The 13,843-nt window shown below is 39.6% G+C and overlaps 1 long non-coding RNA gene across 2 annotated transcripts; it reads left to right on the top strand.

The window, feature by feature from the left end:
• The first annotated feature begins 233 nt into the window (after positions 1-233).
• Positions 234-9,020, top strand: LOC131828013 (uncharacterized). 2 transcript variants are annotated; one of them, XR_009352184.1, is made up of 4 exons: positions 234-280; positions 4,323-4,477; positions 8,577-8,631; positions 8,857-9,020. It is a non-coding gene; the product is annotated as an uncharacterized LOC131828013 (long non-coding RNA). The 2 variants fall into 2 exon arrangements; XR_009352185.1 differs by lacking the exons at positions 8,577-8,631; positions 8,857-9,020 and adding an exon at positions 5,842-6,162.
• Positions 9,021-13,843: the final 4,823 nt, after the last annotated feature.

Below are 13,843 nucleotides of genomic sequence, written 5' to 3'. Positions count from 1 at the left end.
TAGAAGCAACCCAAAGGGTTGTTGGCGGGATGGATGGATCGACAAATGTGGTCTACGCGTACAGCGGAGTATTATTTAGCCTGAAGAAGGAGAGGTATTTTGACACATGCTACAACCTGGATGAAAATTGAGGAAATTATACTGAGAGAAAGAATCTAGTCACAATAAGACAAATACTGTCTGATTCTAGAACACGAGGCACCTAGAATAATCAAATGCACAGAGAGTAGAATGGTAGTTGCCCGAAGGTGGGGGCATCTGTGGAGTTATTGCTTAAAGGGTACGTAGTTTCTGTTTTGGAAGATAAAAAAAAACTTGAGGTGGATGGTGGTGATGATTGTACAACAATGTGAATGTACTTAATTCCACTGCACTGTACGTTTAAAAATGGTTAAAATGGTAAATTTAACAAGGATTATGTATATTTTACCACAATTAAAAAAAAACACATTCACTTTCAAATACTGAACTCTGTAGCATACATATGTATATTTATTGTAGAAGGCTGTTTATATAAAGGATACACACTTTATTATATTCCTGGGGAATGTAAGAAGCTTTAACTGATCATTTTTCTACATGGAAGTTTTGATTTTCTAAGCTGAATTTCTAACCTAACCATTGTGTAGCATGCAACGCCACTGAATATATTCTCAAATTTTGAAAAGTTTCAATATAAAAAAAAAAAGAAAAAGAAAAGCTTAGTTATGGCAGAAAGATGACACAAAGTATTTTAGATATATGCCCTGAACTAAAATATAGGGCACATTCTGAGAGATAATTGTCCAAATTCCCAAAAGTTTTCTCTGAATTCGTTAGGTCACTAAACATCCAACTCTCAAATGACATCTCCATTTCAATTTTGATTGAGTAGCCATAGATAATTGGGTGTCTTTTTAAAAAATAAGCATCATCGGTTAAGATTGGAGCCAAGGACTTTGACTTCCTGGAGAAAAAAACTACAAGGTAAGTTGACTTTATATGAGTTCATATTGCTTTATGAAATTTTACTGACAAAACACATCAAAATAGATTGCACGTAAATTTTTCATAAGCAATATAAGCAGCCGTTTAAAGGGAAAATTCATGAAAGCCATAATAAATTGGAAAAATCAGCTTTTTTATTTTCAAAAAATTATGTCAATTGCCTGATCATCTGTCAGTTTTGCCATCCCTTTGTAATACGCTGTTGAAAAGTCCGCCATTGTCTACAACCTCATTCCTAAAGCACCCACACATTTTTCTCCTTTCAACATAAGGAATTCATTTTCTACTCCTAGTACCTTTTGCTGCAATCACATTCAATTCTGTGAGTCTTGGTGACAAAGCAGCCCTGAGAGCTATTACTGGAAATAGAAATAGGAAACAGTGGGATCTCCGAGCCTGTTAACTTCCTTATTTCAGAATCTTAACAGGAGAGTGCAGGAGGGTCACTGGGAAAGAAAAGACATGTTTCGAAATGGCTGAAACTTCTTCTCAAGCATAACATCTACTTCGCAGCCACATGAAAGGGTATAATCCTTCTTACCAGGCAAAAACGGTAGAACTCAATCACAAAAAAGCCTTATTGCTGGCCCCTTTTAGAGTCGATTAAATTCATTTCTCTGACAATCTAGAACCAGAGGAAAACCTACTGTGGTTAATGTACTGTGCAAAGACACAAGGGATGGCCATCTTGCGTGTCTTGTGTGGCCATTTAACACGGGAACGCTCGTGGGCACATCCGGAGCTCTACTGCCCAAAGAAGAAGGGCTCATCTTGCCGGTCTTCCCGTATTCTACACAGAAATTCGGGGCAGTGAATATAATCTAGCTCTAACCTGAGGCTTAATTATGCAAGTGCTCTCTTATTCTATGAAAGATAACCCGGCAGGATATTGGAATGATGTTTGATTCTGTACTTAGAACTGACATTTCAGCTGATAGCATTATCAGAAAATCTGCCAACTATGTTCCCTGACCTACCTGGAATCTTGTTTTTGCCAGTGGGGTTATATATACCTCCTGGAGCACCTTTTCACTTAAAGGGCACCAGAGTTCCACTGTTTCCAGAGAGAGCGGGGACAGGAAAATAATAATAATATCTACATCAAGGTTAGTTGTTTTGTAAGATTTTAATGTTCTTCAACTTTTCTCAGATCCTCCCTGTGAGATCTGTGTTGTGGGAATAAATGTGGGGACTCCTCTCCCCAGGGCAGTTTTTCAAACACCACAGCACTCCCTACTCCGGTAACACTCTTCACAGAATATCTAATATCAATAGGAGGCATTAAGACCATCCCTTCTAGAATTCAGGGAGGCTGTCTTGCTCAAGCTTTATCCCCTATAGCTTTGCATGTGGCATTGCCACAGTGGGCGTTCATTCATCGCTGTTGAACTGGAGTCTTACTGCCACATGCTTTCTTTATCTCAGAAGCCATCTTCTCAGCGAATTTCATAGAGAAAACTGCCTGATTTAAAACAGTATTACAGTGAGGGTTCCAAGAGTTTTTTTGTATTTTTCTTTTTATTTTAAAGTAACTTAAGTCATAAGAATTTTAATTCTGGGCCTTCCATGTATCAAATTTAATAGTTAGGCATAATTATTTTCATTCTCTAGGTGAAGACAATGTGTATTGGCTTATGCAAGCTCTGGAAATGTTACGGCTAGGAGCATGGCCCATGTTTCATGAGGCCTCCTTCTATGATTTATAATACTTTTTAATATTTTAAATGTTTTGTTTTCTTATGGGGAGGATTAATTTGATGATATTCTGTGATTCATGATACTGGCCAAGGCTCTCTACTCAGCAATGTGGAGAGAAAGTTCCAGTAATTCTAGGCTATGAGTCAGATTCTATCAGGTCACTATTGCTTTCTCTGCCTACTGCTAATGGATAGACAGGATGATTAACTCGGTAATTACTGCAGGCTGGGTGCTATGTAAGAAGTCGGGGGAAAAAAGGGAGCGCCCAAGTTCCTGTGTTCAACACAGCTTACAATCTTGCTGGTGAGATAGACCAAAAGAACAGATAGGAGACAAGCAGATACCAAGAGTAAAGTAGGAGGTAGCAACGATTTCACCAAAGACCAGGGAAACCTCATGGAAGAAGTGAGTTTTGAATTAGGCCTTGAAAGAAGAATATAATTTGAAAACATGAAAGGGAACTTGTGACAGGATATGGAGAATGAGTGTAAGAGAACGAGAAAGAATATGGCATGAATGAAGGGCAAGGGAGACACTGACTTGAGCAATCAGATGTGAAGAGGTCAGGGATCTAGGCTGAACGCCTTAGCCTTCTTGCCATCCTTAGTGCCTGGAATGGTGCCTGGTACCCAGTCTACCCCCCATTCCAGTTATTTTAGTTCAACTGGAAGAAATTAGAAAAGGTTTTTAAGAAATCAAACAGAGGAGCTCATACGATATGCTGAATTAACAAAGATTTACAAAAATGTGATGGTGTAAGTGATCGTGCTTTGGGAGGGGAAGGGTTGGAACACACAGCACATTGGTATAGAGTCAGATGAGCCTGTCTGTTTTTTATGACCATGGGAAAATTGCTTAACTATTCTTCATTTTCTTTGTTTAAAAAAAAAAAAAAAATGGAGATGTAATACCCATCTTGCATGCTTTATGTGAGGATCAAAAGGGATAATATGTGTCAAGTTCCTAGCATGGAGTCTTATACATTCTGGATATTTTTACTAACTGCACAATGACATTAAAAAACTCATTGAAAAGAGGAAGAGACAATCAAAAGGGAAGTGAAGGAACAGGATGAGGTAGTACAGAAGCACAAGAGAGAGTCAAGGGAAGAAGAAATAAGATTCAGAAAAAAAGTCCTATTTGGTGCATGAAGTAAATATGCCACCAGTATTTTGTATTCTGATGCAAATAAGAATGGTTTGGAAAACTAATTAGAAAGTATGATTACTGAAAATACTGACCTTCGGGAGCTACCTTTCTACCTTTAAACATAATCACATCTTCCCAATTACCTTCTTAAGTGGCCTGAATTAAGTGTTCTGACTCGATCAGCAAAGTCCTTATGGCATTCTCTTCAAAACGAAGAAAACACATTTTCTGGGACAGAAAAGAAACATAACTAAAGAAGCGATATTCTTAGTAAAGGGGCACTTTGAAAGGTCACGTCTCTGTTCCAACCTCACGGATGAATTTACAAATTTTAAGATACCGAGTTTTCTAGTGAATTACACAAACATTAATTTATTTTGGCAAATGATATAGTGAGGCTACCATTTTAAGAGCAAGGTCACTGTGCTGCACGGCCTTAGAGAAAGAAGTATATATGAAACAAATGCTTATGTATTGATTTCTCTTAGAAACCAAGACCTGATAAGACTGCAGTGATAAGGACAGAGACGCTAGCGTGTGGTCCTGAAGGACCGCCAAAAGTGGAAACAGCTTTGCCTAAAGCCATTTTAAGTAAGATATGTCCCACCTTCACATCCCCAAACAGGAAAAGAAGTAGATAAAGGTAAGTCATTATGTTCGTTCTGCTAACAAAATGATACATTTAATTAAAGAACAAACATATTAAAAATTGATTTCTCCTGAAAAATCATTTTGACTTTTGGATTTACTCGGGTGTTAGGAGAAATGAGATATTGGGTCCTGAGTCATATTAAGACTCAAAGGAAGCAGAACTGGTCTTTGCTGGGTGTGGGGGGGGGGGTCCAAAGATAAATGATCAATGAGGCCGGACAGCAATCTGAGCTGAGAACATAGAGTGTGTGTGATTCTTCCACAGCCATTCGTGAATAACTCCCGAGCAGATTTTTTTTTTTTTCTGATAATAAATGCTCCTGACAAGAAACTACGTGTGGGCCTCCACCTCTGTGGTGACTTTGCTCTGAACAATGGATATGAAGACGAATCTGTCTCCCTTATGAAGAATTAGTGCCGCCTTCCACGCTTCTCCACCCTGCCTTTAATCATATTGAGGAAGAAAAGTGATCGGACCATGTCACTGCCTTATTTAAAATCCTTCAATCGACCTTCAAAGCTTCCCAGACTGGGGTATGCAAGGGACCAATCGGACCCCTGTCTACCATTTAGGACCAACTCTCTCACCTTTTCCCAAGCAAGGCACCCCGCACCCCTGTACCCATCAACCACTTGAGGTTTTCTGATCTTTCCTCCTGGTTAAGCTTGGTATACCCTTCCCTTCTTTATGGATCCTAGAACATTCGGTAGGGGTGTCATGCTTTTGCGAAGTGTTCTTGGATCATCCCCTTTAACCTCACTGGACTTAGTGCTTTTAGCACAAGCTGTTCTCTTATTTACGGCTTCCAATCAGAACATTCTGTTTAACTGCTTTTTCTTTCTTTCTTTTTTTTAAAATCTTATTTATTTGACAGAGATCACAAGTAGGCAGAGAGGCAGGCAGAGAGAGAGGAGGAAGCAGGCTCCCTGCTGAGCAGAGAGCCGGATGCGGGACTCGATCCCAGGACCCTGAGATCATGACCTGAGCTGAAGGCAGCGGCTTAACCCACTGAGCCACCCAGGCGCCCTAACTGCTTTTTCTTGCATAAGAGTGTGATCTTTGTGACAGCAGACACTTGTTCCTGTACCCCTAGCACCCAGCACAGTTTGTGGCAGCCGGCAGATATTGGCAAATACCGCAGATGAGCGAAACCCAATTTGATTGCAGTTCCAAATAATAGAATCCAGGTTTCAGGAACACCTGAGGTCACATATAATCCCCAGGCATAACGCTAGGTGATCTGCCACAGATCATCATGGCTGTTCGGTTTCCCCATGTAGCTCCCTTGAAATATACACTATTCTTCTTCTTTTTTTCATCTTTCACTTTCCATTTCACATTCGCCCCCTACACAGGAATCACCAAGAAGATGCTTGAACTCCAGCTACAACAGGAATTTTACATTCCTGGCAAATACTTCAAGGTTCTTTCTTCCCTGAAACGAACCATTTTCTATGAATCTGATAGAAAACCGTGGCCTTTTTCTCCTCCTTGCTGGAGGCTGGCTAATGAGTGCAGTGTGGCTTTTCTAAAGAATTCTGAGTAACTGGTAGAAATAAAATACAATGGAAAATATCACTGGAATGATATCTACCAGAATTATACCAGGAACATAAATTTCTATTCATACAGCCCTCTCGTTTCAACGTGCAAATTGGAAAAAAATAATAAACGTTTAAAATGGAAATGGTATGTCCCTGCCCCTCTGGTTTGTGGGCAAATTCCTGAGACACAGCTAGGAACAAAGAATTCTCTACTACTTTTTGGCTGATGGTGTATGGATGAGGGAGGTATCTTCTTAATGATGGTTTGATAAAACAACTTTATTGTTCCAGTAAGTGACTTTAGGAAAACATAATTCCTACTTGATATTCGACACAGAGCCATGCATCTTTAGAGTACATATATCCACTAAATAAGCTCACTATTTGGTTCCTAATTCGATTTGCCTTAACAATAAGATGTTGTATATATAAAATATGCACATACATGTATGACATTTATGTATGTCTCTGTGTGGTACCTAAAACCGTATGTGTGTTTGTATGTGTATACACTGAGTTTCCATGTCTATAACACAGGGCTACCTCCAAGATTATCCAAAACACATTGCACCACATTGTCAGGGAGAATTCAATATTCTAGAGTCTATATTTTCCTGTTTGTAGAGTCTTTTTATATGTTAATGATTGGGGTCTATAGCATCATTAGCCTTCTGGAATTATTTTATCTGAAGTCTTAGGGTTTTTGTTTCATCATGCATTTTTAAAAAAAATTTTAATTAAAAAAAATGTTTAGGAATGACATCAGAAGATACTAAAGAGTGTTCAAAGAGACCACCTTTAATCAAAGTAAAAGTAGAAGTAATGGGGTAAATCGCTCTTGCCTTGTCCTTAATGTTATGGCCAAATTAGACTAAATGTCTCTGTTATTGGAGTTTTCTTAAGAAATATTTTTTGTCACAGAGTATATGGTATACAAGGGTCAGATCTCTCTATGATCCTTGCCTCTGCCCTTCTTAAGCTAAACTATGGTCTCCTGAACATGTAGACACAGAATGCTTCCAATAAAAGAGAAAACATCCAGAGTACAGGCATGCCATTGAGGAAAATGGATGGATAAAAGAGCCAAAAATTAGGCTCGAATATCCAGCTTCTGCCAGGCAAGTCTAAAGGAAGAGGCTTGTTCCTGTCGGATTAAGGAATAACTCACAAAGAACAACAGACAACCCTGTTTCTTTCAGAAAAGATAACTGAATTATCCGCAGTTCTTCTGGAAATTAACCCCACATTGGAAAAGTAGGAAGAGACTCTAAATTCTTGATCAAAACCCTATTAAACCTGAAAAAAATATGAAATTCTGTCGGAATTTCATTGATTTAAAAACATACTTGAATGACTTACTAAAAACCAGGTTCATACTTCCTATGAATTGAACTCGGGAAATTCTGTGTATTTTCAAAGAAACAGATTCCTTTTTTTTTTTTTTTAAATACAGAAAAAGATCATTTTATTTTGTAATCTTCTGAAACTGAATACATGATTTTGGCTGATATTTTCATATAGCCTCCTTGTTTTCCAATGCTTAAAAATCAACAACTATCTAGTGATGATAATGTCCTTAAATGCAAAATAGCTTAAAGTTTTCAAATATTTCATAATATTGTTTTCAACTTATAAATGAATATAAATATTTATTAGACTACCCTCAATTTTTTTTTTTTTTTTTTGCCAAAATGCCTTTGTCCCTGGGATACAGAAAATGAAATAAGTGATGATTTTCCTAACCCAGAATACATTTTCCTTTTGCCTTGCATGCATTCTAGCCAGATGAGTGGGCAATTATTCTGAAGGCTGACAATCTGCTACAAACCTTAGAGAGCAGGCAAGCCTCTAAAGAAAGAAGGAGGAGGAGGAGAAGGAGGGGGGAGGGGAGAGGCAGGGGTGGGGGAGAAGGTAGAAGCAAAAGCCAGGTCAACACAAATTTGAGATCCAGGTTCAGAGTTATAGAAAGTGCATGGACTTTAGCAATAAGGAAGGGGAAAAAAATCCTGGCTCTCCTATTTATTAGTGTTGTAATCTTAGGCAAATTGTTATTTTTGGCTAAGCCTCAGTTTCTCCAATTTTAAAATGCAGGGAAAAACAGCTCCCAGAGATGGCCTGACAGTGAAATGAATTATTATCTATTAAAAGCCTAGCTTTGTGCCTGATACATGTTGTGGGCTCTCAACCAACCTTATATGCCCCGCCCTCCTCTCCCCCTCACACCAACCTTGCTGTCAGACTATCCTTACCCCCGCCCCCCCCCTTATTTTTCTGAAACAACGAAAGGAATAAAAGGCTACCCTGACTTTTAAAAGTTATGAAATCTGTGGTGCAACAGACACATCCTGTTTCTGTGTGGCGTGTTATTCAGCATTATTGGTAGATCCACTGCTGTTTCCAAGGCCAGGAGCATTCTTGAATATTACTCAATAGACATCCTGTTAGGTAGCACATTTCATTAATGTCAGATAGTCCTCCACAGAGTAAGACGTTATCACTGAATTTTGTTGACCTAGTGAAGTCATGTCTAATTTCTCTCCTGATAGCCTTTACTTAAGATGGTCTGAAAAGGCTTGAAAATACTCAATGCCACCATAAAAAGTAAGTAGCAAAACCTTCAACAAGGCCTTCTCCAAGGTTTGTCCTTTCCCGTCATGAGATTTGACAATCCTTCAGGATGGAAAGAGAGAGTTGGGGGAAAGGGGAGGAGGGAGGAAGAGACAACCAAGGAGGGGAGAGGAAGGGGAGAGACATCACAGACAATCTCTCGGCCTTGTGAACACTATCAAACTGTTGACTAAGTCATTTGCCCACATTCCTTGGCAGGTGTCTCAGATCTTGACTCCGTGAGTGAAGGTGAGGAGAGAAGTACTATTCTAAACAAGCAAACAAACAAATCTTCATGTCAACAGAGCCTCTGCTTTTTCAGCTGGGGCTTTTAAGAACAAAATGTCACTTTTTGGAAAAAGCTAAACACGAATGTAACAGTATTTTCAACCCCATGTGTCTCCCCTCCCTGCCCTTGCCTCCAGCAAACAGAGCTTCAGAAATGCAACACCTATCAAATATTTCCTCAGAAATGCCAGATTGCTGGGATTTTAAAGAGTTCTACTTATTTTTCCTTTTTGACATTTAGACAGATTGAGTTTGAGAGAGGAAGTGACTCCGAGTCCAGACTGCCCCACACCACTGTCAGAGGAAATAACTGAAGTAAAATGAAGTGATAATATACTGTAGAATATTTAACAGAGTGAAAGGCAGAGGAAAATGGCAATCTGGGAATACACAACTGATCCCCAAAATAGACGCAGTCGCCCGTGCCAGAACAGATGCCAAGTACAGTAGGTCATAAAATGGTAAAATTACCTCTGCCCCGTGGGCTGCGTGTTGACACGGGGGAAATATTTCCCCAATAGTCAGAAGAGCAGGGTCTTTATTCCCAGATGTGGCTATCGCTTGTCGCGGACCCTGCCAATTTTCCTTTCTACTCCTTTCTGTCCTATTCACCAGTGAGAGCTGGTAAGTAACCACTTTAATGACTGCTTCATGTTGGGAGGAGGATTAATGGCCGAAAAAGTACAACTCTGGGCTCTTGTGTCACGTTGTGAATGAAATCAGAGGGTTCTGTGGAGAATATTAGCGAAGCTCTTTCCATTCCGTGGAAGACTCCAGGTGACTAGGGATGTTTAGATTTCTCTCCTAAGGAAAGATATGATAAATAGAGTGGCGAAGGGAAAATACACCCCCTTCCGTGTGCTGAAGGAGTTATTTGGCACTTTCTGGGGCAGGCCTAAGAGAGCTCACTCGGTGTCTTAGTATGATGCAAAGGTTGAAAAAATGGGCAAAACAAGACTTCGTCATTTCCTCAACGCCACAGAGACAGGAATGATGGTGCCCCAAGGGGTCGGGGGTGGGGTGTGGATGTGGAGGGGAATCCTTTGAGAGAAGAGCACTGCCTCATAGTCATAGTGGAGTTGAGGAGATTGAAAATGGAGGAGTTGAAGAAGACCTGTTTGTCTTTTTGCTGTGGGGGTAAGAAGGTCCAAAGGGCAGTCCGTTTTCCTCACCTCCTGGAAGATTTTCACTGAATCTTTGTACTAAGGCTTTCTAGTCCACATGCAAGTCTGCGCTGGCCAGCCACTGAAGGCTGAGATAATCATGAGCAGAAAGAAGGAGGAAAAGGTTTTTTTCTCTTGGATTTCTTCTTTTTACTTTGTTCCCTCTTTCCCCCTTTCCTGCCTTTCTTTCTTCCATTGTTTCTTTCCATTTTTTAAACTTTCTTTCAAACTCAAAGACACACTGTAACATCTTCCACAAAGGAAAAAAAAACAAAAAGAAAAAAGAATAAATAAATAAACCAGGTGAAAGAGAAAGGAGCTTGGGTGGAGAAATGAATAGGGGGAAATGGCAGAACGTGAGCCGGGCGAAATCTCGGCGGGAAGTTTCCCTGAGGCCCCTATAAGACAATATGCACGTAAGAAATCATATATTCACTGTGGAAAGTTTCCCACTTAAAAAAAAAAAAACCACACGATTTCTGAATCCTAAACATAGAAAAATGAAGTGATCTTAAATGTGGGTTGGAGTATTTCCAGGTGTGAATCTGCACGGTTTCACTGAATTGGGAGTTGCTGCTTGTGAAAATTTTAACTCGCTGCGTTTTGAGGCAGGGACTAGAACACGAAGAATGGTTTGCTCAGACTTTCTATTCAGATCTTGTGGTTTTTCAGGATAGAAGCTTGTTCAATCTTGGTGAAAAAGGAACTTCTCGTTTCAAAGAAGAAAATTTTTTCTAAACACTTTAGAACATTTCTTTGTCAAATAGGTCTTTTAAAATTTTCACTTCTAAGTCAGAGCTAGTTTTCCTTCAGATTCAGGGGGATTTAAAAAACGTTAAGGAGGGAACGAGACTGGCAAATTAAATTGGACATTTTTCTCATATGAAATGTTTAAAAAGTACTTCCACATTTCATGTAAACCGGTATATAATTTGGATTATCTTTTCCTACTGGAGCACATCAGTAATCTTAGAAGAAATTTGCAGTTAGGGAAGCTGAAACAATTCTTTTCTTTAATGGTGAAACTAAATTTATTAAAGAAAATGCAGGAAAATGTGGAAACTAGAAAAAAGCCTTCTCTATCATGGAAATACAACTGCTGTTCACACTTTGATGTGGATCCCCTTCTTGTGTTCCCCAAGAATTCATTCTCTTAAATGCCTTTTCATTGTACAATTTAAAAATGATAATGATGATAATGATATCCATGAGTTATTAGCATCCACAGGGTAACAGCTATGTTATCTATGTTACATTTTATCCTTAAATGAACCATCCAAAGGAGGAAGACCTAGAAACCCGAATTCAAACTGGCCCTAGATGACACAGTGAGTGGCTGGGCTGAACTTGAACTCCCTTTTCTTGTTCTCTGCTTATTCTACTCCATGACACCTGGCTATTTCATCTGAACACATTTAAGCTTCAATAAATGACATTGTGCCCTCAAGCATCCTCCACTCTTAGTAAGTGCAGATTCCCAAAAATAAGTTCCAACGTGAACTAGCACTGTGACCGGACTATGCCGGGCAGTGCACATTTGTGACAGTTTAAGATGAACAAAAGTTAACATTTTTTGTTGTGTTTTGTTTGGCTCAACAAAATAGGATTCTGCTTCATGCGAGAATATGCTAAGTGGTGAAAACAGACATGATTTACTCTGGAAACTACATGTATTGCTAATCATTTATCTTACATACTGTTACGATTTTAATTTTGATGGAGTCGGAAGGTCCCATCATATTCCCTTGTGCTGTGTTCTTGAATGAGAACTATATGAAAACAGAACAAGTTTTCTGTACAAAGGGAAAGGTTGGAAAAGGAGAGGCTGTCTGACGGCCTCAGTTACTCAGTTGCTCTGTGATACCCGGGGCACTGCATGAACCTGGAGTGATAAGCTGGCAGGAGAAGTATCTAAAGCATATTCAGTGGGTGAGAGCAAGGATAACACTCCCTTCTACCAGACTGGCAATCGACCGTCTGCTTCAGAGGGTCGTGCTTAACCTGTTGGTAATCACGGTAAAATAGCTTGATGGCGTGTGTCAGACTTTTCCTCTTTTTTCCTGGGTGGGGGAGGGGCGGGGTGAGCGTGGTTACAAGTGCCGACATAAGGACTGCCCACATCCTACGACAATCACAGGCACATTCAGTACATTTTGGCATACTTCTCCCAAGACCAACCATGAAAAACGTACTGCATTCAGTATCCAGGGAAATAAAATCAAACTTAAGCTCCGTCCCTAGTATTTCCTTAGCAAGATCACGTCCAGCTTTGGGTGAAAAATTTGTGGTTTGTCCCTCGTGCTCTTCCATTCCTCCTAGAAACACCACCTGAGCGCTCAGACTGTTAATGCCAAAGGATTTATTTTGAAATTTTAATTGATATATTATTTCAGGCTCTTTGGAAGTCATTCAGAGCTTTTATTGGATATAATAAAATTCTATGCATCTTTGTAAGAGATGTATGCTTTTGTCAATTTGATTTCTCTCTTGTGATATAGCCCAACATAAGGGAGCATAACATTGGATAATAAACTTCTAGGTAGTGGAGGCTTAGAGGGTAAGTGTGATATTTTAAGACAGGAAGTGATCATGGAGTAATTTTTTTGTGTTTGTGTGTTCCTTGTTTTTAGTAATGAGAATTTCTTTGTGGCTCCAACCTGAAAGGTTTGTTTTGTTTTGTTTTTACTGGAAAATAAATAGTTGGAGAAAAAAGAAAGTGTGCACTCCCAGCTAGAGAAAAATTTCTCTACCGACATTGCACAGGCCTGGGTAGTAATTTACAATATCAGGAAGACTTAGTGCTTGAAATCCTGGTAGTTCCTCCTTGGGCTTGGGTATTTCAAAACTCAGAAGAGTAAGGAATTTTGACTTATTGACTTATTCCATCATTTCTCCCGATACTACCACCAAGTGTCACTTCCAACACAAAATGCCATAATGACTGTTTTACGAAGTATTAGTGACTAATCATTTACTCACTCATTCAGCAAATATTTTGAGGCAACCTCCTTTGTGCCAGATACTGTTCTAGGTTCTTGGAGAAGCAACGGTGAATGGAAACAAAACAAAATAAAAACAATACAAACCAAGAAAAATAATTCCCCAACTCTTGCAGAACTTTACATGGTAGCGAAGCAAATGCACTAAATAGAAAATTAATAAACATAAGGTATAGTAAGTAGCAATAAATGCTAAGGGGAAAAAAAATCAGGAAAGGGGACAGAAAATACTAAGGGTGCTGGAATTTGAGGTAGAGTGACATTAAAAACCCACAAGGGAAGAGAAAAGAGGCTATCTAAGGGGTAACGACTCTTAACCTATACTGCTCAAATACAGTGGCTACCAGCCCTGTGTGGGGACATTTCCATCACTGTGGGACGTTCTAGTGGACTCTGGTTCTCCCAACAGAAGGAATAGACAGTTCAAAGGCTCTGAAGAGGGGAGAGATAAAGGAAGCAAGGAGACCAGCGAGGCTGTGGCTGATCTATCAGTGGTGGATGGAAATAAGAGATTTGGTCAGTGAGTTCATGAGGGGCCAGAGTGTGCCAAGCCTCTCACACGTCGTGCACTTGAAGATAGAACTCTGAGCAAGAGGGGCAGCCTTGGGAAGGTGCTGAGTGGAAGGGTGACATGATCTGATTTGTGTTATGTCAGGGTCACTGACTGCTGTTCTGATAATTAAGTAAAAGTGGCCAAGAACACAAGTTAGGAGATGGTCGCAGTTATCCAGGAAGAGATGATGAGGGTCTAGAGCA

Source organism: Mustela lutreola, chromosome 3 (genome assembly GCF_030435805.1).
Source record: "Mustela lutreola isolate mMusLut2 chromosome 3, mMusLut2.pri, whole genome shotgun sequence".
In the NCBI taxonomy this organism is placed as follows: Eukaryota; Metazoa; Chordata; class Mammalia; order Carnivora; family Mustelidae; genus Mustela; species Mustela lutreola.
Note: the sequence above shows the minus strand (reverse complement) of the source record. Positions and strands in the feature narration are given on the sequence as shown.